We start from the raw sequence: 23,168 nt of genomic DNA, 5'->3' as shown, positions 1-23,168 counted from the left end.
GTGACCACCTGGTACTCTAATTCTTGAGTCACATCTCTAGCTCAGATGTTTGCTAGTTAATTGGAGATGGATTCTCTCAGACTTTCTACCCAGGCTGACTTCAATCCACAGTCCTTCAGATCTCAGCCTTTTCAACAGATAGCATTATGGGTATGAGCCACAAGGGCCCAGCGAAGTCTTGCCTTAAATGCTGGGGACTCTGGATGAGAAAGTTTAATGATAATATTGAAGAGGAGGATAGCTGATAATGGAGAGAATTTAAGATCCTATGTGGTACAACATAAGATTTTTCAATTCTGTTAGATATACAGGGAAGAAGAGATTAAGATAGGACATATTAAGTGGGGGTTTCTGAATAAGAATAGGAATATTCTATCTAATAATGCTTATAAGCTCTTCATGAAGGAAGAAAAGTCACCTCTTGGAAATAGCATGTGCAGAAGTCTGAAATATGAAAAAAATGTATTTAGGAAGGGGTGAACTCTGCATCAGTCTGTGTTTCACAGTATCATCAAATTCATGAAGTCAGAAAGATTTTTAATATCTAAACCCTTCTTCATGTATTTATAAAAATCACTGATTCCTTTCAAAATCATCACAATGTGACATTCATCACCTCATGGCACATTTGAGGAGAAGTGGAATTCCTATTCTAACCAGCTTTTCAGTTTCCCTTGGAGCTAGGAAGACAAAGGAGCTCTGCCTTCCTTCATTTGTGCTCTTGTAGATAGTTCTCTGTCCCCAAAGAGGTCAGGCCATATTCTCAATTGCTGTTCATCTCCCTAAACAACTTAAGTTTAGATGATAAAGGAAATCAGTTATTTTTGTAGACCTTACAGCTAACATATGGAATGTGGCAAGTGCGCTCTCTCTCTCTTTCTCTCTCCATGTAATTAATACATTTATAAAGTATTTCAAATTCCATATATATATACATAAAATTATATTTTTTACAAATGAATTTGTGAAAAGGAGAAAGGAAATAAAAGTAGAGGGAAAAAAAGAAGAAATAAGTGAATAGCATCAACCAAAATGTTCACTTCCAGGATTCAATCCCAAAACTTAGATGTCTGAAAGTTAGAGTATGCTAAGAAAGAAAATGTCTCTTAGAAACTTGAATGCCGATGAACTTGAAGTGTCAAAGAAAAACAATTTTAGGAAAATCTGTCAGAGATTATAAGATAAGCTTTGGTGCACTTAACAAGTCATCTGTTTGGATTTAAGATCCCACACCTCCCAGCAGCCAGTGCAAGGTCATCATCAGGTTACAGGCATGCTCTTTTGTGAGACTTCTTACAGCTGCTCTTTGAATGAGCCCAAATCTATTAATAGTTGCATCTCTACACCCATTATGCAATACATTAGTGCAACAAAGGCATGTATGTAGAATAAAGAAATGAAATAATTAGAAGAAAGAAAAAGTTTCCATTTGACACGTATCACAGAAGATGAAAAGCTTTTGGCTGGTTCTTTTTCTAGGGAGGGCTGATTCTTAAACACAAATTTTCACTGCAGATCTATGATCCTCCACATACAAACACAAAAATCTATTTTGTCAAGCAGTCAATTCTAAACTATAAATCATTTTTTTTTATTCTAGGGGGAGAATGGCTACTGGGAAAATAATGTTTTACCTATGACATGTCTGCCATGAAAAAGCAAAGGAGACAGACAGACAAGACAAGACATCCAGACACACAGAGGGTGAAAGACAAAGTATTTTTCTGCAATCATGAAAACCAGTGACAAAATTTGCCAGAATTTTGCCCAGGTAAGTAAACTAACATGGGTAGAAGAATAAAAACAATTATTTTTCTGATACAGAATATTAATACTCCATAAATGTGTATGCTTGTATGTATATGTATGAAATGTAAGATAAAATTATTTTTCTCATGGAAACTTTGCTTTTGACAAAGGGTAAACTTTATATTTGTAGACTGAACAAATGACAGAGAGCAATTTTGAGAACTTGAGGAAAAATTACATCTCTTACAAAAGAATATTGGCCTGGATGTCATAGTGAAAATACATAATTTTCAATTCTTGGTGTAGACATTTTTTACTGCGGGGCTTTCCACATTTAGGCCATTCACAATCTTCTCGGAAGGGCAATATTATACTGAAAAGTATGCATGACTTGTGTAATGACTCAACACACTTCAATTTGGGTGTCAATTGTTCTCATTCACAATCTTTTGTCCTTTTTGTTGTTGTTCTCTTCTACTTCCAAAATGTACTTGTATCCAAAAATTATCATTACACAGCTCTGCTAGATGTGAGTGAGTTATTAAAGGAAGCAATATCAGCTGTAAACCTAAGGCTAGACTCATCAACACAACAAGAGACACTTGAGGCACACTTTCCTGTGATTCAGAACAAATATATCCACCTTCATAAAGCACAGAGCTTTAAAGAATCCAATGATAGTCAAGAGCACACCAATCCCAGCATCTCTCAGTTATAGAAATCTTCAGAAATGTCTCTTACAGGCAACTGTCCAGTTTCAGCTGGACAAGTTCCCTCACTGACGCTTTATTTGGAGAAGAGAGCCACATCTGATTTCTGACCCAAATTCTGCTGCTCCTATAGGGACACATGGCCTTAGGCAAAATGACTACTATCTGCAGAAGAAAGTTACTGAGGTTCAGCTCCATCTAGGTAAATCAGAGGCTAATTTATGAAATTCAGCAAGGTAGTTTTCACTACTAGGTTTATGCTTTCTGTTCTCTTCATATTCACATTTGGAAAATTCTAAAGGATGGACTAACAGAACATTAAAGAAAATAGGCATATCATTCCTTAATACCTGTTTAGTGCTCAGGCTTTTTTTTTTCATTATCTGTTCATTTTCTACCTTGACCAGACCATGGGAAGCATTATTAAGCTACAAAGTAAAGTATTTTAATTATTGTGAGTAAATAACTGACCCTTAAATGGCTGCAAATTCTTGTAAATGAGTTCTCTATTTCCCAAAAGGCCCAGGTTACAGCCCTAAATCTATGGAAACCTACCTGCAATAAAATTAGACCAGACCCTGACCAGCCTGAACCAGTGGCTCATCTTGCTTAATGTTGTTGGCTTTAGTAGTTAAAGAACATGTTAGTTACTCTTTAAGCTAATGTGCTCTTAATGATGTGATTGCAACCCAATGAATAAACATTATTAGCCTTGCAGTCATGATGCCCCAGGACTTGAAGACTCCACCTGATACGCTCCTGCCAATGAGTTTCCCAGGGCTAGAGACTTTGTTCTCACTGCAGCTGGGTTCTGCTTGGCCACCAGGGGAGGAAAGGGCAGGGGCCCTTATTCCTCCCACCAAAATGGGGGTTGGGGGTGATGCAGCTGGATTGGTGGGTTCCTAAGTGAGTCCACAGGAACACAAAAGCCTGATAATGCACTGCAGCTGGAAATCTAGTTTGCAGGGGGTATTCTGAGGAAATGGGTCAAACCTCTGGTGCTATTGATTATGTTCAACAAAAGCCAAATGGATGGGCTTGGAGAGGAGAGAGGCCTGTGTGATCCACAGTTGCTCTAGATGCAGGCTGGGAGGCACAGAAAAGCAGTTCTAGCCTTCAGAAATACACATAATAATATTATTCTGGTTCATTTTTAATGAATGTCTTTATTTTCTGTTTTGGATAGCCAGAGACCTTTGGAAGTAAGGTGGCTGCACATCAGTGATTCACATAGATGTTCCTGAAGGGATTTATGTTCAGAGGAAGGCACCAGCATCAAAGGCAGGGTTGAAGATTACTGCCAAACATTCATTTCAAGTCTAATTAACAGCTTTTCCATTCCCTCTCCATCTTGGTCCTGGATTTTCATAAGGGTATAAATATACTACACCCACCATGCCCACCTTGCCCCATTAGTGCTCACTCGTGATTCTTCTTGTGAACAGAAGGAGATATGTGCTTCCTAAGGAGCTGCATAAAAATCTTTCTGCATGGGAAGGGGGAGAAGGAGGCTCCTCAAAAAGTATCTCATTTCCTATTAGTCTTCTAAAGCAAAGGGTCCATCTCCTCTGGGAAGGTTTCTGTTATCCTAACTCCACTGCATTATCAAGCAGGCATTTGAGAAGTCTGCAGTAATGTTAGAGACCTGAAAATGTCTTGTGCCAACATATGATGGAAAGTGCACTATTAAAAACAAATAGTGGGCTGGGAAGATAGCTCAGTGGTAGAGCGCTTGCCTTGCATGCCTGAGGCCCTGGGTTCGATTCCTCAGCACCACATAAGCAAAATGAAAAAAGCCGGAAGTGGAGCTGTGACTCAAGTGGTAGAGCGCTAGCCTTGAGCTGAAGAGCTGAGGGACAGCGCCCAGGCCCAGAGTTCAGGCCCCACAACCGGACCCCAAAAAGAAAAAATAAATAAAAAATAAAAACAAATAGTGATGTAACTAAATACCTATAAATTTTCTATTTCGATAACTACCAAGTCATTCAAATGAGAGTTGTTTAAAGTAAAAAATCATTTGTTGGAGGGGTACTTTTCACTTTGCAGAAATTTCTGAGTCTGTACAATTAGGCAGAAACCAGATATGGTTTTAGATGAAAAGCAGTAAGTTGCAAGCAAATAATTTCAGAAACAAAATTATAAAAATAGTATTCAAAATTTCTATAGACAGAATTATACTGATTGTTGGATGTGAATGCACTTCATATATTTGACACAGCAGTTTGGCCTCCAAACAAATCTGCCGCCGCCTACACAAGTTTGTAGGTACTCTTTTGTCTCTGAACTGCCTACTTCTATCCATTCACAAGGCTCAGCTCAAGGTCAAATGCCATTCTAAGTTATTTACTCACAGATGACTTAAGTATATCTGGGGAAGATGAAGGTGGGGTGAGGACAACAGAGGAGCTAGCAAACACTGAATTTAGAAAACACAGATATGAGAGGGAAACCTCCAGCCCATTGTATTGAATGTAATTTCATGTTAGCTTAGAGTAATCGTATTTATTTAGGGCTTTATTATGTATAAAGAAAGAAATTATGCTGAATGTGCTTTGTGGGAATTACAGTATATTGCTATTGCTGCCATAGTTTATTATTTTCACAGCTAGATGGCTTAAACCCAACCTAAACAAATATTTTAAAGGAATTCCCAGTAGCATTATCATTTTTTTTCTTTCCAGTCTTAATGAAAAAGATCTTCCGCTCTTCAAGTTCTATGATATCTTTATTGTGAAGCAATTCCAAATTTACAGTTTATTGCAAGATAACATTTATTGTCAAATGATTTAAGAAATAACCAGCAACTGTGGTTAAGTATGTAATGTGTGAAGTGGTGACATTTGGGAATGTTGGTGGTTGTTTCCTCCTAATATACACCTGGCCTTGACTATTATGACAATTGAGATAATGACTTTATTACTTTGTACAATGAAGTAGATGTGTTCATGTACTTATCCAACATATCAACTTAACACATAACTTCAACAATACAAGGAGTTTAACTAGTGGGTAAAAATAGGATAAACTCCACAGATGCATAATTTACATAAAACAAAACAAACCATTATTTTCCAGACTTCCCACAGTATAATCTCCACAACAAACCCCACTCCAACAAGGGTCACAGTTTTTATTCAAATGCACTTGAAGAACTTTGTTGCCTTCCTTGACTGGCAGCTATTTGAGGGTCCTTTGCTCTGGCAGTGAGAATTGCACAGAAATGTAATGATACAGTTTTCTTCACTCTCTCAGCAAGTATCAATGAAATAATACTCTGTGTGTGTGTGTGTGTGTGTGTGTGTGTGTGTGTGTGTGTGTGTGTGTGTGTGTGTGCTGGTATTGGGACTTGAACTCAGGGCCTGGGTTCTGTTGCTTAGCTTTTTCACTCAAGTCTGGTTCTCTACCACTTGAGCTACAAATTCACTTCTGGTGGTTAATTGCAAATAAGAGTCTCATGGACTTTCCTCCCTGGGCTAGCTTTGAACTATAATCCTCAGATCTCAGCCTCCTAAGTAGTTAGGATTACAGATATGATCCTTTGGTACCCTGTTGAACATTTTTATGAGGAAACTTAAAATTTTAAACTAATACATACAATGAATTCAGACAAAGTTGAAGCCTTTAAAGTAAAGGGAATGTCAATCCTTTCTCCCTTTCACCATGTAACCACTCTCTCCAGAGGCACTCACTGGAGAAATATCTTACTACTCAATGACATTTTAGTAAGCAGCTCACATCTTTGAATCTCATTGAAAAAAAAATGAAACAGACAGAGCCACCTATGAAATGTGATTTTCAATTGCAATAAAGAAAAGCAGAAAAAGTAAAAAAGGTTTAGAAGGTTAACACTTGGATCATTTCATTAAGGTCAGAAGAATATGAAAGTCTTAGATTCATCTTATCCTAGTGTTGTTACAGGTCTGGGAAATTGATGTTTTTTTTCAATGAAGATCCAAGCTAGAAAGGTCTGTGAGTTTTATTGTGATAAAAGTTAGTAGCCCATTTCTTGGGCAAACATTCATTCAACAGGTAGGTCTTCATTTAACACTTGTCATATATAGGTGACTATGCTTGATGCCAAGAGAATAATGATGAGGAAGAACTTGTACTTGAGAAGGTTTCCAGTAACATAACAAGAGCAGTAAAAAAGTCAAAAAGTACTTTCAGACTTCAGCTTACAATAATGTTATAAACTCAATTCTTTTAGGAACCTCCCTAGTGCAAAAATAAATTCCACAAACAACATTCTAGATAAATTTACTAATATACTACTAGGCTTGTACCGGCCAAGATTTACCTTTATGAAGGATGAGAATTGTATCCACCACAGAACAGTCCCTCATGCAGTCCTTAACTGTGTTGTTAGAATCAGGTTAAATTAAACAAATAGAGTATTCATTAGACCAAGGAAAAATGAAATTTAACTGGGACAAACAAGTCCCAGGTAACCTGAGAAACATAGGTACAGACCCTGGTAATGGAGCAAACTGAGGCCTGGCATTTACTGAAATTTGCAAAGTGAGTAAGAATAGGGCCAAACTTGAAAGGCAGGATCTCTCTGTAGAGAAAAACTCTAGGATATCATTAAAAGGAAAATTCCAACAATAAAGGTTTGAAGTAAATTAGGGAGTTAAACACCAGGTTACTGAAATTCAGTAAATAACAGTGAAACTCAGAGCCAGAAAACCTAGAAAGTGGTTTTGGGGTGTGAGAAGTAAGAACTATGGAATGTGATTTTTGCGTCAAGGACTTATTACTTTACTTCTAGAGACTGGAATTGCTATTTCACTAATTTGCTTCTTTGATGGAGAAATTTGGGATAAGGAGTTTGCCTTGTGACATTGCTTTGGCTATAACTTTGCCTTGTGACTTATGGCCTTGGTTATTGGAATGACTGGAATTATAATCACTATTTTGTAATCACTAACTGATAGCTCTGCTTCTGTAACTTGCTTCTTTGCCTATCACACAACTACCACTGGCCACCTGCGAGTGTCCCCCTGGACCTCCCCCCCGCCCCCCATGGATCTTGCCTTTAAATACCCTGAGCTGTTAGACTTCACTGCTGGTCTTCACTGTCTTGGTATAGTAGAGGTCAGACACCATAGCTATTAAATGATTCCTAGCCCTATTGAGTGTTGGTGACTTTTGCTGATTGTGGGTTCAAGTCCCACCGGCCTCAGGAAGCTAGGATATTTCAGAGTTTGTACCAATCACAGGCCTTCTCCTGAGCCACTAAGAGAATTTCTCACCTTCTGGCCTGGATGAAAATGGGCATGTGGCCATCTGGAGTTCAGTGAGACTTATTATGGCAAAAAGCCAGGTAAAGCTGTTTTGAGGCGGTCATGGCTAGAATAGTGCCTTCTGGAGTCAGCAGTATGCTTTAACAGCAAGCAGATGTGGTTGCCATGTAGCTTCTACATGGTGTCCATTGGGTGTTCAAAGCAGCCATGGGAACATGATGGCAGCCAGACAGGCTGCTTGGCTTCTATTACTTGGCCAAGGTAGCTAGGACACTAGGGAATGGTCTAACATTTGTCAGTTAAAACTCAAATCATGCCAGCCCTTAATATCTTAGCTTTTGTAAAGGTCAAGAACATCTATTTAAAGGAGTGCTTACAATCAAGACTTATTATTAATATTAGTACTGATTTAATTTAGTGCTATTCTACCAATGCTAAACTCCTACTCCAGAACCCCAAGTAGAGGTGAATCCCTCTGTCTCACTATTACCTATACTGAGGTATATCTGTGTGTTAAGCTGAAAGTTTGGTATAAAGAAGATATAAGCATCATTGTTATCAAGGGCTGCTCAGGACTGATCTCCTTGGGATAGGAAGTAAAATAAGGGTTATACCTCTTCTATTCCTTATATCATTAGATGCCCTATCCATCCACTCCTCTTTCTTTGAACCAATGCAGTATCTCTGATACAAGAGATCAGTAGCTACTACCTTGGAGGCAAGGCCTCTAATTCAGTTTTTTCCTCATACACTGTGAACAACTATAGAAACAAGGAGAGAGAGGCAGTAGGAAGCCACAAGCTGAATAAAATATCAAACCTGACTTGTAACTCCTGTACTAAGAGAACACCACCACCTCAAAAGTGCTAGAAGCATGTGAGTCTGCCTAATCATGTGATAAGCCTGAATCAGAGTTGCATTGTATGCTTATTAGAGTTACTGCCAGCTGCTTTTTCATTCCCAGTAAAGACAAACACAGACTCTGAGAACAGATCCAGGTACATGGCTTTCTCCAGGCCTCTCCTGTAAAGTGTGAGAGGGAGTTTGGTAGCACAATCTGCATATCAGAGGAAGGCTCCTGTCACTGATTTCCTATGGGCCAGTTTTCTGAGCTTTCGTACTTTATGCTTTCAATCCTCATCTCACAAGTCATTGGAGGGGCTAACAAAAAACGCCTTTTGGAGAAGCTGAATGAAATAAAACATGACTGGCAAAACTGTCAGACAGCAGGGGAGTTGAAAATCCAGATTTCTTTTGGATGGTCCTCATAAGGGAATACTCTAGCCACAGCAGCAACATATACCTCAGTAAGGGCAGTTTTCTGAGCACGCCTTCACAGCAAGTACTTCCCAAGGAAAATAGGTACTCCAGTCTTTTTTTCTTTTTTTCTGTTGGTACTGTGGTTCAATTCACTGTTGGTATACCTGCCAGCAAAAGAATGAATGAGGCAGGTGGAACTGGTGTATGGCAGAGGTTTGGCAGTAACATCGCCATTTTGGTTTGTAAACTAATGTGGCTCAGAAGGTCACACTGGGGGAAAGACTTTAGGGTGATCTCAATGTATTATTCTAGTACCCAGAATTCAGAGCAATGGCCAACCAAAAGCAAGGGACCTTTTGGATATGACCTCTTCTATTAGATCACACATTTGGGAACCAAATGAGATGATAAAAGGCCACCTCAGGAAGGGCGGCAAAGTAGAGAATATGGGAAGTTGATAGCAAAACTGTGATGCAAATTAAGATGAATGCTATCGCTGTATCTTTCCACTCAGAGCTGTATTGAGCTGTAAGGGTCTCTGAATCTGTAATCTCTCTTGCTGAGTGCAATACAAAAAATAAATTTATATGAGGAAAAAGGTAATTTCTAAAATATATTTATCATAGAACAATCATTGTGGGTGTCTATAAAAAGTCCAGAAGAGTGCATTTCCTCCAAGCCATGGGATCATGGTTTTCTAGACATTGTCACACAGGACTAGTTTTCTAGTACAGTTACATGTTACTTAACTACAAAGCTTTTACTGAGAAAATGCACCATTCCATCATTCCATCGGTGCATGAACACCACAGATGGACTTCATGAATCCAGATAGAAAAGATCAGTCATCCTCTGGGCTCTTATGGAGCCATCGAGAGACACAGCATGTATGAGATACAGGTGGCTGCTGCTGGTGTGCCTAGCATACTGCTTTACACTATCCAAGTGTGCCAAGCATGTCATTTCTTTCAGCTCCCCTCAAAGGAATTGTACTTTACCCCGCTAATGACTCATGAGATGAGAGCTGGAAGCATAAAGTGAGATAACTTCTTTAAAGAAAAGTAGTACACTCTAAGATAATTCTAAAAAGTGCAACATTAAGTAGTGTTCATAACTTCAGGTGCTCTATTTTTATACATCTAAGCAGCTCAACTTCACCTCTGCCAGAATTACAAACATGAGCAGTGTGCTCTGACTTTATGACTTTAGGATGGCTTCAACATTTCTAGGTGCAAACAATTTTTCAGTTTTGTGTTATATATATATATATATATATATATATATATATATATATATATATACATATGTGTGTGTGTGTGTGTGTGTGTGTGTGTGTGTGTGTGTGTGTGTGTGTGTGTGTTTGGGGTTTTTTTTGGTCCGTCATGAGGTCTGAACTCTGGGTCTGGGTGCAGTCTCTGACAAGTCTAGTGCTCTGCCTCTTGGGCCACAGCACTACTTCTCGTTTTCTGGTGGTTAATTGGAGATAAGAGTCACACAGAAGTTCCCGCCCATGCTGGCTTTGAACCCTGATGTTCAGATCTCAGCCTCCTGAGTAGTTAGCTAGGATTACAGGCGTAAGCCACTGGCACCCTGCTGGCTTTGTTATATTTTTATTGGACCATTTTAATGTATGGGGTCCATGGTTGATTGTGAAGAATGACCATTCTTGTCTCCATTCATCTGCCCTCCCCCACACAAAACAAAGCTCATTTCATTTTCCTAGTATACAGTTTGTTAGGCTATTGTTGGTTATTCAGAGAAGTTATACCATTGGAATTCTACCAAATATGCCATTCTTAAGCTTGCTCTGTGTGTGTGTGTGTGTGTGTGTATAAACCCTTGTATATGTTTTCATGTATGTTTATCTTAATTATATTTTTGTTATCTCTAAGTCGTACAAAGACATTACCTTCCAATAAATCAATGAAGACAATGCATCTTGATTCATGTTGAAGTAGGTATGCTGAATCTAACCCATCACTATCTTGGCCATGTGGTAGATAGGGTATTGGGATTAACTGGTGCTAGCTTGTCTTCAGGGTGGAGGCAGGGAAGTCCTACAGCTCAGGTGATGGGCATGCCTGAATTCCTAGAGGCAGGGGCAGGTCTTGAACAATACATTACTAGACCTGCCAGTCTTGGGTCTTGAACTCTCAGGCTCACTGTGATCCTGCCCCCTGACGTGACCCTGTTTAGGCCCAGACCAGCTCAGGTGCCATTACACCATGCCACGTGTCTCCATGTTTATGTCCTGTCTCCGGGCTCCTGGCTCTTCTCTGGTCCCCTTGGCATCCCACTTTAGCTCTCCATTGAGCTGATCTGGTTGTTGGTATTGTTTTTCTGGTTTTTCTTTCCTCTCCAGCAGTCATGGCTCAGTTTTCTGAAAGTATTAAGTGTATTTGTGGGACTGCTGGTCCTTGAGACAGGTATCCACCATGTGGTTGCTGGCCTTTTAATAAAGATGCCCAATCTGACCTATCAAAATGTGGCTTCTCTGTTTTCTCACTGTACAACAATGTCACTGCTTTCATTATTCTCTCTCATCCCCTTCAACCCTACCCCTTCCCTCAATTTTCTTAACTTTGTAGGGTATGAATTGAATTTTTTTTGTCAATCATGGGGCTTGAACTCTGCACCTGGGCACTGTACCTCAGCTCTTTAGCTCAGCGCTAGTGCTGTACCACTTGAGCCACAGTGCCACTTCTGGTTTTCTGGTAGTTAATTTAAGATAAGAGTTTCACGGACCTTCCTGCCTAGGCTAGCTTTGAACTGCAATCCTTAGATCTCAGCCTCTTGAGTAGTTAGGATTATAGGTGTGAGCCACTGACTCCAGGCTATGAATTGAATTTTATGACTGCATTCTCCCCCCCACTCTTTCCTTTCTTCATTTGTCTAACTATCCTCTCCCCTTGACCCCCAACTCCTATCTTTGAGTAATCATTTCCTGATATTCATGTTGTTGGACTGTAAATTAGCCTTTCTAAGAAATTAATATAGGTCTAATGTCTACATATGAAAGAAAACATATATTTGCATATTCTTGCTGCAAATCCATACATAAAAACAAGAGAGTTTCAACATAGAACCCAAACTACCCAGAGAATCTAACCACACATCATTGCTCATCTTGTGGGTTTCAGCAGAGCCCATGTCACTCAAAAAAAAAATCTAACTGCACAGTGTTGCTTATCTTGTTCACTGCAGCAGACATGTGCATAGCAGTAACAGTGGCCTGTGAGTCTGGTTTGGGTAAAATGGGTGAAGGGAAGAAGAATCTGTTCTGAGTATCAGCCAAGGATAACCGGACCCACTGCTAGTGAATAACACAAAAGTTGTATGTGTGTGGAGGGGGGAGTTCAGTAATAATAAGATAGAAAGCTGATGGAAACTTGTTTGCTCCTGACCATTTACCTACATAAACTGAAACAAAATTGGGAAAACTGCAGCACATTGCTCATTCAGGGTTTCTATTTACATTTGTAATTTCTCCCTTGTTTTTCTTTTGTAGTTCTTCTTCAGAGGATACCTTCCTAGATATGAGTGTTTTAAAATTCTAATCAGAATTGGAAGTGGGGGCAAAAAGGCTGGGGAAATAATGGAGATGCCGGTACTTATGTGATACATTCACAAAACCCTATGAATTTTTAATGAAGGAACAATGTCCACAATTAGATTGGAAATGAAGTTTCTGTTGTGGGCATTCTTAGAATAAGTAGAGTGTGGGTGGGTTTTACTTTATATTCAGCAAACGATATCAAAAGCAAAAAAACCCTCAAAAAATCACTAGTACTTAATAGAAAATAAAAGCAAATGGTTGATGGTGTATAGTTGTTTTTTTCCTCTTCCCACAGATTTACAGAAGTGTGGCAGTTTTTAAAATCGTATTGCATTTTATTTAAATGCCATATACATACCAGAGCTTTTCAATGGTGCAGAAAGCCATTTTCTGTCATGACCTAAAGCTGTCTTTTCTCACTGTACAAGAGAAGTTTTTATTTGTTTGATTTGTTTTAAACTGTAAAAATAACTTCTAAGTGTAGAGCTTTGGGGAGAAAGATATTAAAGCATCCCCATTTGCAAACCAAGGCTCATCTTAAATGACTACAAAATGTAAAAACTATAAAAATGTAATAGTGGAGAGCACAAGAATATAGAATAGGGTGATGGCTACTTAATTTGCTTTCAAGGCTAAAGCTTTTACCTCTTGATCTATAAGGTCTCAGTGTCCAGCACCACAGACAGCTTCTTGCTGTCTTCTTGCTTCTTTTAGGTGGTCTCCAAGGTCCTTCAAATGCCTTATGGCTGCTGGTTCCTCTGAACCTCAGTTCTTATCGTAGAATATTCTATCCTCCCCTGAGCCTGCTAAGCTTACTCTTTATTCAGTGACTGCAAACCTGGCTGCTTTAGATACTAGCACACCTGTCCTGATCCTTCACCTTGTTGCTTGGTGTCAACCCTGTAGAGGGACCGTTGATGACCTCCACCTAAAACAGCACGCTTAGTTTCCTGTCTTTCTACAAGCCTCACTTTTCTCTATAGAATTTTCAGCACATGAGATTATATATATATATATATATATATATATATATATATATATATATATTATATGGTGATTTCTTTGATAAGTCAGTCTTCCATGAGGGCAGGGTTATTTTTAAACATTTTCTAATGTTCTTCCTGCTAAGTTAACCTCAGCCTAATCAATACCTAATACTTCAGACATAAATACTCCCTCCCCATTCAAATAATAATTATGAATGTGTGTATATGCATAAGCATGTGTGTATATATCTGTGTATACATACACATTGTAATTATCATAGCTTTTTATTTTGTCTTTCTGAGGCTGTGCCATCTGAAGCCTTGCAGATCGTGGAGGGATTAGTTCTCTTATGGCTACTCAGTTCCTAGAATCAGTAAATAACTTCTTGCTTTAAACGCAAGCTGACCAGAACATATACCCCAACAGCCTTCCTTTATTAGGTGCTCACATATGGAACCATGACTTCTTTCTTTTTTCTTTTTCTTTTATTGTGCCAATCCTAAAGTTTGAACTCAGGGTCAGAGTGCTGTTTCTGAGCTTCTTTTGCTCAAGGCTAACACTCTACCACTTGAACCACAGATCCACCTCCAGCTTCTTTTGTGATTCAGAGGAGGTAACAGTCTCTCAGACTTTTCCACCAGGGCTAGCTTTGAACCATGATACTCAGATCCCAGCCTCCTGAGTAGCTAGGATTACAGGTGTGGTGAGCCACTGGCCTTTAATTATTTTCTTTAAGTGTAAGGAACTGATGAATCTTACCCATAATTTCCTAAATTAGTTCTAAGAGTAATGAGTCCACATTTCCAGATGTTGGAGCACTCTGTAAGTACACATTATGATATAGTTGTTCTCTTTTTGTTCCTCAAGCCATACTCCATGTTGTTCCACATGGTTGGGTACTTCACTGTTCTCTGTGGGAATATACCTCCAACAGGGCTGATCCTAGGCCTGAGAGGGACACAGCAGCTACAGAAACTGATCCTGGGAAAATGACCTTTAATGTCCTCCTTAAGTAAGCTCAGAGGAATGTGCTGGCTGGTTACCCATTACTTATACCCAGTAAGGACAAATGCCTAAAGCTAGAGTCTTAGCACAGGAGGAACAGGCTGGAAAGATATAAAGATGCCCACAGGAGTGGCCAAGAGACCTTCTAGAATGAACTGGAAGGAGTTTCCACCCTAACATTACTACCTTTGGCAGCAGAGCCTTCCTTGAGATTTGACAGCCTATGCAGCTGTGGTTATGTGGTCAGCCACGCCTGCTGAGTTAGGTTACAGAACTGTTGTGTACACAGTCACCCTGTTGACAACTACATACTCTGAATAAAAATGCCTGATCTTGTTGGAGGTATTAGAGTAATGATAAGAGAACAATTTCTCAAGACACTTCAGAGATGTCTTAAAACTGAATTCATTCCTTGAATACATGCTTTCAAATATGAATACAAGGGTTGGGAAATTACATCAGAGGAGACAGGTGCTCTCCCTCTGGTCCTTCAGCTTCCTTTCTGGTGGTGTGTATTGACTCAGCCACACTAGTGCCCACTTGCCCTTGTCTTCTTCAAGCCTCCCTTCTTTCTGATTCATACATCCAGGCCTTTGTTCATGTACCTTATCAGATCAATTCTTGCTCTCCAAAACTCTAGAGTTTCCCAAGGGTGATGTGTCAGATTTGACATGGAACCTAAAATCATTGTTTTAATGTGTAATTCTTACATTTGTTATGAGCTAGAAGAAACTGCTGTTTCTGTGGGTTTTGAAAATAGCCGTATACTAGCAGTTTCATCTAGTTCAACATACTTGTGTTAGAAAGAAATATATTTTTAAATACTAGTCTATTGCTGATATTATTGTATAAGATAAAAATAAAGTGGGTACTTTATTGTGCTATGTGTAAGTATTTTGATAATACAAAGATAGACACCGATCACCAAATTCTATACAGTTATACAGTGCCCTTACATGCTGTGTGTGTGTGTGTGTGTGTGTGTGTGTATGTGTGTGTGTGTGTGTGTGTGTGTGTGTGTACTTGAGTGTATACTGCTCCTGGGGCTTGAACACCAGAAAATGCCATTTGTTTCTTTTCATGATCATTTTACAATAGGAAGCTGATAGGCCATGCAACAGAGTACACAGGGATGCCAGTGTAGCCTGGAATACTTAGCAACACAGACTTGTTCCCCCTTCTCCATAGTACTGCCCACTGAGAACCCCACCACCACCACTTCACAACATCATAGTGGGGTAAGGTTTATAGGGCAGAACATGGGTGAACCACTTGGGCTCATTCAGTTTTGCAGGACGATGCTACCATTAGGCAAGAAAGAAGCCACCAAATACCAGTTCTCTTGTGATGTCTCCACACCTGTGCTTGCTGCCCACACTGCAACTAGACTTAGACGCTTTATAATAGTTTCCTTGATGCCTAAGATTTTGGAAATGTAGAGACAATTATGACTCATATGCCTCAAAAAATAAATTAATGGTACTCATACCACCTACATATTTTATTTCTGTTCCAAAACACAAAATACACACATGATATTTGATTTTTTAAAAGCTTTTCTCAATTTGGAATGTAAGAAACAAAATTCTGCCTACTAATCAGTCTTTGCTTCTACTCATAAAATGATGGTTCTCTGTAACACATATCAGTCTAGTAACTAGATCAGTCACTAGTCTTTTAAACAAGCACTATAAAAGAAAACCTCCACTATAGAAGTATTGGTGGTTAAGAGGGAGGAAGATGTTACTTTATCTGAATATTAGGGAGACACCACAGTAGTAGAATATTGGCTAAATCTCAGAGGACAAAAACACTCTCAGAAGGAAGAGAGAGGAGGAGTGGGCAGGCAACTCAGGCAGGGATGGGGATATGAATGTACAAAATTGGGAGAAAGTGTTGCAGGTTGTTGAGAGGACAGAGCTGTCTCTCTGCTATTTTATATTTCAGTGAATTTACTCAGATTATACAGATCTCTAGATGTGTATATATATATATATATATATATATATACACACACATAATAACAATGGTACTTTTATTCTTTAAAATGTTGCTTTGAGAGAAATGTCAAGGGATTTAAATTCGTGCATCCTAAGTACAATGTTTTCCTTTACAAAGACACTGCTTTATCAACTATAAAACCAAAGTAAGCCTCTTTATAAGATAGCCTGGAAAGATTAGGGGAGTCGTGATGATATAAGTATGCACTTTCCAATTCATGGAATACTAAAACTAGGGCTTACTCTTCAGAGTGTAAAGCAGATCATTTTAGCAGAAAGAAAAAAAGAGCATATTTTTATAGCATGGAGAGAAATTTCAGAATTCATTAGCTAAAACAATCCACAAAATATGGCATATTTTAAGAGACTTCTAAATAAAGACATGAAAGCAGATTTACAGTGTTTAATTAAATCAGGATAGCACTGGCAGGAATCTGTTCACAACCTTTGGCGACAAGGAGGAAATACATACAGCCTTCATATTGACTCACCAAAAAAGTCAATAACAACACGAAGATGACAGGACTCCTGGAAGAAATTACTATACAGCCTCAAGTTCATAATCATGAGGGTAGCAACCATTAATTCTAATCAGATCCATAGTACTGACTAATGAAAAGCATATGAAAAGTTCAGAGTAATATGTTATGAATGCATAAGGAACAGAAGCTCCAATAATTATTAGAGAAATTCAGAAAATAAAAATTTGATTGTGTGACTAGAGAGCCATAACCCTCATAAAAGAAAAGAGGATGACACTATATATGGAAGTCATTTTTTCTAATTACTACAATTATGAGTCCGATTCTCAGGGAGTAAATGGTAATTGAAACAAAGCCACAAAAGTAGAGAGAATTACAAATATCAAAAGATAGTACATAGCATATATTTGAAATTATCTGAAAAGAAAAAATAAGGAAAAAAGCAACATCTTTGGGAAAAATCATTAATAGCAAGCAACAAAAATGTTAGAATTGTTCCAGACTCGTTCCGAGAGTCTTTCCCTATGAACACAATCATCTCTGAATTGTGAAAGGATGAACAACCTAGTTATGGAATGTCAGCCTGAATGGGGTTCGGTCCTTTTGTTGGCAATGCTAGATGGAGATAAGTACACCAGATATTCTCAGAACAAGATATCATAAGCCCCAGTCCTGGGGTGATTTGACAGTAGGTAAATGTTTACCATTTCCCTCTCAGTAACAACCCGAGCTTGTAGCAAGTCTACAAGGAGATAGTCATCTGATCAACTTCAAGAATGACCTATAATGACTACTGGAATTCCAGAGCCAGTGGCAGCTTCAGAATGACAACTTATTAGGTGGAGAAAAAGATTTAAAAAAATAATAGTTATCTTTATATTCTAGAAGAAGAGTGGATATGAAAGATGGAATAGGTCAGCTGAGTAATCCTACAAAGCATAGAATGAGGCCTTTGGATAGAATGACAGCACACTGTTTACTCATTCCTTTTCTCATCCAATCATCCTACAGAAAGGCACTAGTTTATCAACCATCTAGCTGACTACCTAGTTGTCACATACTCTGGGCAGCAGCATTTTAAGGTCTGGGCAAATAAGTTATTCCAACGAGGAGGCCCAGATTGGTAGTTCAGTATATAGGCAGGTATACAGTTAAGTGGTTAGATTAATTAAACCACAGATGAATAGAAACAATACAAAAGAAGAACAAACTGCCTCTGCCAGCGACAATCATTTCTGATTTTCCTGAAGACTGAGTAGAGGTAGAAGTTGCTGGGGAGGGATGTTACAAAAGAATATAAAGATGCTTCAGGTATTAACCACAATATGGTCAGAGCACTTAGGTGTAAATCATGTGGCATGGTATAGAAATTAAGTATTTTTGTTTGGCTGGAGTTTCTGAAACAAATTAGGAAATGATGAAATGATGCTGAAAATGGAGGCCATGTTAAAAGGTTTTAATTTCAGAGCTATCAGTGACTTAATAGAGTATTTTAAATTGGAAGTGATAGAATGAAATGTGTAATTTCAAAAAAAATCATTCTTACAGTGCAGTAGAGGGTAAGTTCCAGTGAAAGATGCTGGCAGAGGACTCACTTGTTCAGAGGCAATTACTAGAAACCTGGTCAGATGAAGCCAGAGGCGGTAGAGATGGTGGAGAGGATGGATTTGGGAGACCTTACTGAGTTAGGATGAATGTCACTGTGAAATATCACAGACATGAAAGTAAGAGGGAGGGAGTGACAAGTGTGATGGCACAAGGCATTATTCAAAAACATTCCCAGACTTCTCATTCAGTGGACTGGTGACACAGATATTCAAGGTACAAGAATGGTTAATAGAGTTGTTTAGTTCAGAAGTACATGCGCTTTCTATTGAGCAATCAATGTTTCAATATAATATACAAGAGCATGTCTGTCCCCAAAGTGACTATTTGCTTCTCTCATAAACACAGTGCTGGGATAGGTACATAATGTTCTCAACTTTTGGATACCAGGTAAACTGCTACAGTTATATATGTTTGGCCAATCACAATGCTACACATCTGTAATCTCAGCTACACGGGAGGAAAGACAGAAAAATTAACATTGGTGGCCACCTGGGCAAAGTCAAGGTAAGAACCTATCTGAAAACAAACAAACAAAAAACAAGAGCAAAAACTAGGGATGTTTTTCAAAGTGGTAGAGCACTTCATACCAAACATGTGGTCCTGGGTTCATTCTCCAATAACTGAAAAAAACAAAACAAAACATCAGAAAGACAAAAGAAAAAAATTAATAGATTTTATCTTCTGGAGATTTTGCCTTTGTGGATCTCATATGAGACTCAAATGTTTTTTTTTTAAACAACTCCAGGGAAGATTCTGATGTGTAGGAAAATTTGTCATTACAGTATACAGTCAATTAACAACAGATCAATAAACCACTTAAAAAGAAGAAGGGAAGGAGAAATTTTTTCTTGAAGGTTTTGAAGAAAAAGTTGCTTGGCCTCAATGTAATGTAGGTAGGAAGCGTTCAAGACAATCTTTCAGACTATCTCTAGTATTTTAAGGTTTGTGAAATAGGATTTCAAAATTCTAGGCTTGCCTAGAATACCAGATCTTTCTGCTTCTGCCGCCCAAGTGCTGAGATTGCAGGCATACACTATCATACCTGAATATATCTCCCAAGCTTTTGCTATTAGTTTTCTGTGGTTATGGAGATACTGTCTCCAAGTTAGCCCTGGCTAACTTGGAACCATGAGTAGCTAGGATTAAAGGCTGAGCCACAGAGCCTAGCTTAGATCTCCCAATTTTAAAGGTTTATTCGTGTGATAATTTGGCATTCCTGGCTACAAAACTTACAGACAGAACACTGGTTAAGAGAGAGCATTGGTTTGGCCCAATGAATCCTTTCTTGCATTTCTTTCTTTCTTTCTTTCTTTTCTCTCCCCCCCGCCCCCATGGGGTCTGAACTCTGGGCCTGGGCGCTGTCCCTGAGCTCTTCAGCTCAAGGCTAGCACTTGAGCCACAGTGCCACTTCCTGCTCTTTCTGTTTATGTGGTGCTGAGGAATCAAACCCAGGGCTTCATGCATACAAGGCAAGCACTTTACCACTGAGCCACATTCCCAGCCCTTTCTTGCATTTCTTATATGTTTGATGGCCACAGAGTCTTCTAACTGCTTGATGGTTAATTTTGTATTTTTTTCTTTTTTTTATTGTGAAAATACTGTACAGAGGGGTTACAATTACATGGGCAAGATAATGAGTACATTTCTTATCAAGCATTGTAGCCTCCTCCTTTGTTTCTAATTTTGTATTTTTTGTATACTTGTAAATGCAGATTTTTCTCAGTGTTTCTTTCTCTAACTAGACTGGTGTTTTCTTTTCAGAAGGTAGGTATATTGTTGCCATTTTTCATTGTGTTAATATCTACATACGAAGCTACCAGTGCCCATGAGTAAATGGTCAGCTTTTTCTCATTAAAATATCACTTCAATATGAGCTCCAAAATAATTTCTAAAATGCAGCATCAGAAAATACATGTTTAGAGATCTTTATCCCCCTTGGTGAGCCCAAACTTTGATGACATATAGGAGATAATAACTTATATCAAAATATCAAATTAAAAAATATGGACTTGATAAATACAGGATAAAATAGGCATGGGTGTTTAACCTGGGAAATATCAGTTGCCCTTTGTTTAGATCTAAGTAGTTTTCCATTTAAGGCCTATGAATCTGGGGCTCTCCTATCAATTGTATCTGATCAAGTCTAAGAACTGAATGCAAACAAATAAAAGAATAAAAATATGAATTAGTAAGAATGATTTCTTAGTGGGGCAATTAAAGAAGTGTAAACTTCTTTAATTTAAGTGCTATCTTCAAGAACCAGAAAGGTTAGAAATTTCTGCTTTAATTGTGATTACTAAAGTGTGTTTATATTCAAAAGTTAAACATACTAGAATATTTAACCTTTAATTTTGAAAATTTATTGTGCTTAGAATAAATGTGAGTTGTGTTGCTTTTTGCTTTCCACGAAGAAAGATCAAAGTCAGACTTCAAATTCACCTGAAATTGTCCAAGCAATCACTATTTGCTACCATAGCCACATAAAGAGAGACAAACAGATATAATAAAATTCTCATAATATTATATTGATCAGAAAACTAAACATCAGAACAACTTCCTATGCATGCTAAAAATTACAATACAGTATGTAGTATTCATTCTAATAAAAATCACTAAGGTAAAATTCTACACAGGTTAAAATGACTATTATATTTATTTTATTTTATTTTTATTTTTATTTTATTTATTTTGTCGATCGTGGGGCTTGAACTCTGGTCTTGGGTGCTGTCCCTCAGCTCTTCAGCTCAAGGCAAGCGCTCTACCACTTGAGCCACAGAGCCACTTCCCGTTTTCTAGTGGTTTAATGGAGATAAGAGTCTCACGGACTTTCCTGCCCGGACTGGCTTTGAACCGTGATCCTCAGATCTCAGCTTCCTGAGTAGCTAGGATTACAGGCATGAGCCACCAGCACCCGGCTATGACTATTATATTTATAAACGCATATAAATAATAAATATGACCTCAGTTATCAGAATGATAGGCTACTATGTTCTGATTAATGATATAATTTGGATAATTGGGAGAAAACATTGTTTTGACTGGTATTATTAAACATGTTGGAAACACTAATACTATACAATGACTTAATATGCTTTTGGCACACTGAAAATGTTTCATACTTCAGTGGTATTCTTGCTTGAACTGCATTACCTCAACTTAATCACAAGAGAACATTAGACAAACCCAAATCAAAGTATTACAAATACAATAACCAGTATTCTTTTTTTTTTTTTTTAAATAACCAGTATTCTTAAAATGTCACAGAGACCGAAGATCTATGCTCTTGGTTTCTGTTAGTTCTGATATACTCAGATCCATAGAGACTGCACACTGCTGTACATAAATGCAGGTTTAAGAGTCGGAATGATTCCATGTAGCACTCAGGGTATTCACTAAATTCTCTGAAGCCAGCTTGTTCATGCATTAGTTGCCATCTCCCACTAAGAGCTATAATCTTCCATTAGCTGATTGAGAATTACAACACACTAAGCTAAAGTTACAGATGTCAATTTCTTAAAAGAGATGTATATTTTTCTAAATGGGTACTTTCACAGAGATTATTAGAATTAGCATGGTTGCTTCATTGTCCAAACAGGAAAGATGTCAGACTGGGGAATTAAAACAAAGAAAAAGGAGACAAAGAAGGTAGATACAGGGAAACCTTCAAGCACATTCACTACAAGCTCCAGGCCAGAAGTAAAAGGCTTCTAAGCATTTTTATTTTAATCCAGTGAACCAGCTCAGATGCAGCTCTTTCCCCTGGAGGCCCTGTCCATGCCAAGGTAGTACTGTGAGTTTGCCTGTCATTGTCCTCTTTTGGGGACAGTCTCCAATCTGCTATGTAGCTCTACATGTTGTGGTCCTAAGGACCAATAATTATAAAGCTGCACGGTGTCTCATAATGAGGTAAGGGTTTTCCGCTTCCATATTTTAAGTAGTGAGAAGAGACACTGCCAACAAAAACATTGTTAAGGCAGAGGTTGATGGGGAGTATCTATGTCTGAAATAAATTTTCTAATAAATAAAGATCAGTTTTACTGCTTAGTTAAAATTGGGTGAGCCATATATGTTGATCCACATGTGATGCTTATCACATAAAATGCTCAGACATGAGAAAGGTCTCTTGGGAAATTAAAAGGCCTATATGAAGGAAGAAGTGAACAGAACAGGGCCCCAGAGCCTCTGGCCATGGAGTTAAAAGAAACCTAGATGCCCCAAATCTGATTGGTTCTCAGGCTCTTCCCTGACCTCAGATTAGCTGGGTATTGGTACAGGCAAGTAGGTCTCAGCTGTGTATGAGAATGAGAACACCTTCTAAAAGCTGCATTTGAATTTTAAAGGCAATCAACATTTCTAGTATTGTTTACTGAAAAAGGTCAACGCTGGAGTGTTTTATTTATGCATGGCAGAACCTCAGTCTAAAAGCACTAGGCCTCCCACGTGACGTATGCTGAGGATGTGCTAAATACGTAATTTCAGAGCGAAGTATATTATTTCTCAACTCAGTGAATGTATTATTAAAAGACCTCTGCTGTGCCTACCATTAAGGAGAGACAAGAGCATTCTGA

General features: G+C 38.4%; 1 protein-coding gene across 11 annotated transcripts in view; it reads right to left on the bottom strand.

Moving 5' to 3' along the window:
- The window catches only part of LOC138811488 (ecto-NOX disulfide-thiol exchanger 1), a 542,054-nt gene that overhangs the window by 213,203 nt on the left and 305,683 nt on the right, over positions 1 to 23,168 (bottom strand). Inside the window, exon 1 of one of the 11 annotated variants that reach the window (XM_069999191.1) lies at positions 9,006 to 9,053. The exons of the other annotated variants lie outside the window; for them this stretch is intronic. The gene's annotated coding sequence lies outside the window, so the exon portion shown is untranslated. Of the gene's footprint in view, positions 1 to 9,005; positions 9,054 to 23,168 lie in introns of those variants that run through there. 11 annotated transcript variants of the gene reach the window in all.

The sequence above is a fragment of the Dipodomys merriami genome, unplaced genomic scaffold, assembly GCF_024711535.1.
Source record: "Dipodomys merriami isolate MVZ:Mamm:240054 unplaced genomic scaffold, mDipMer1.0.p SCAF_530, whole genome shotgun sequence".
NCBI lineage: Eukaryota > Metazoa > Chordata > Mammalia > Rodentia > Heteromyidae > Dipodomys > Dipodomys merriami.
Note: the sequence above shows the minus strand (reverse complement) of the source record. Positions and strands in the feature narration are given on the sequence as shown.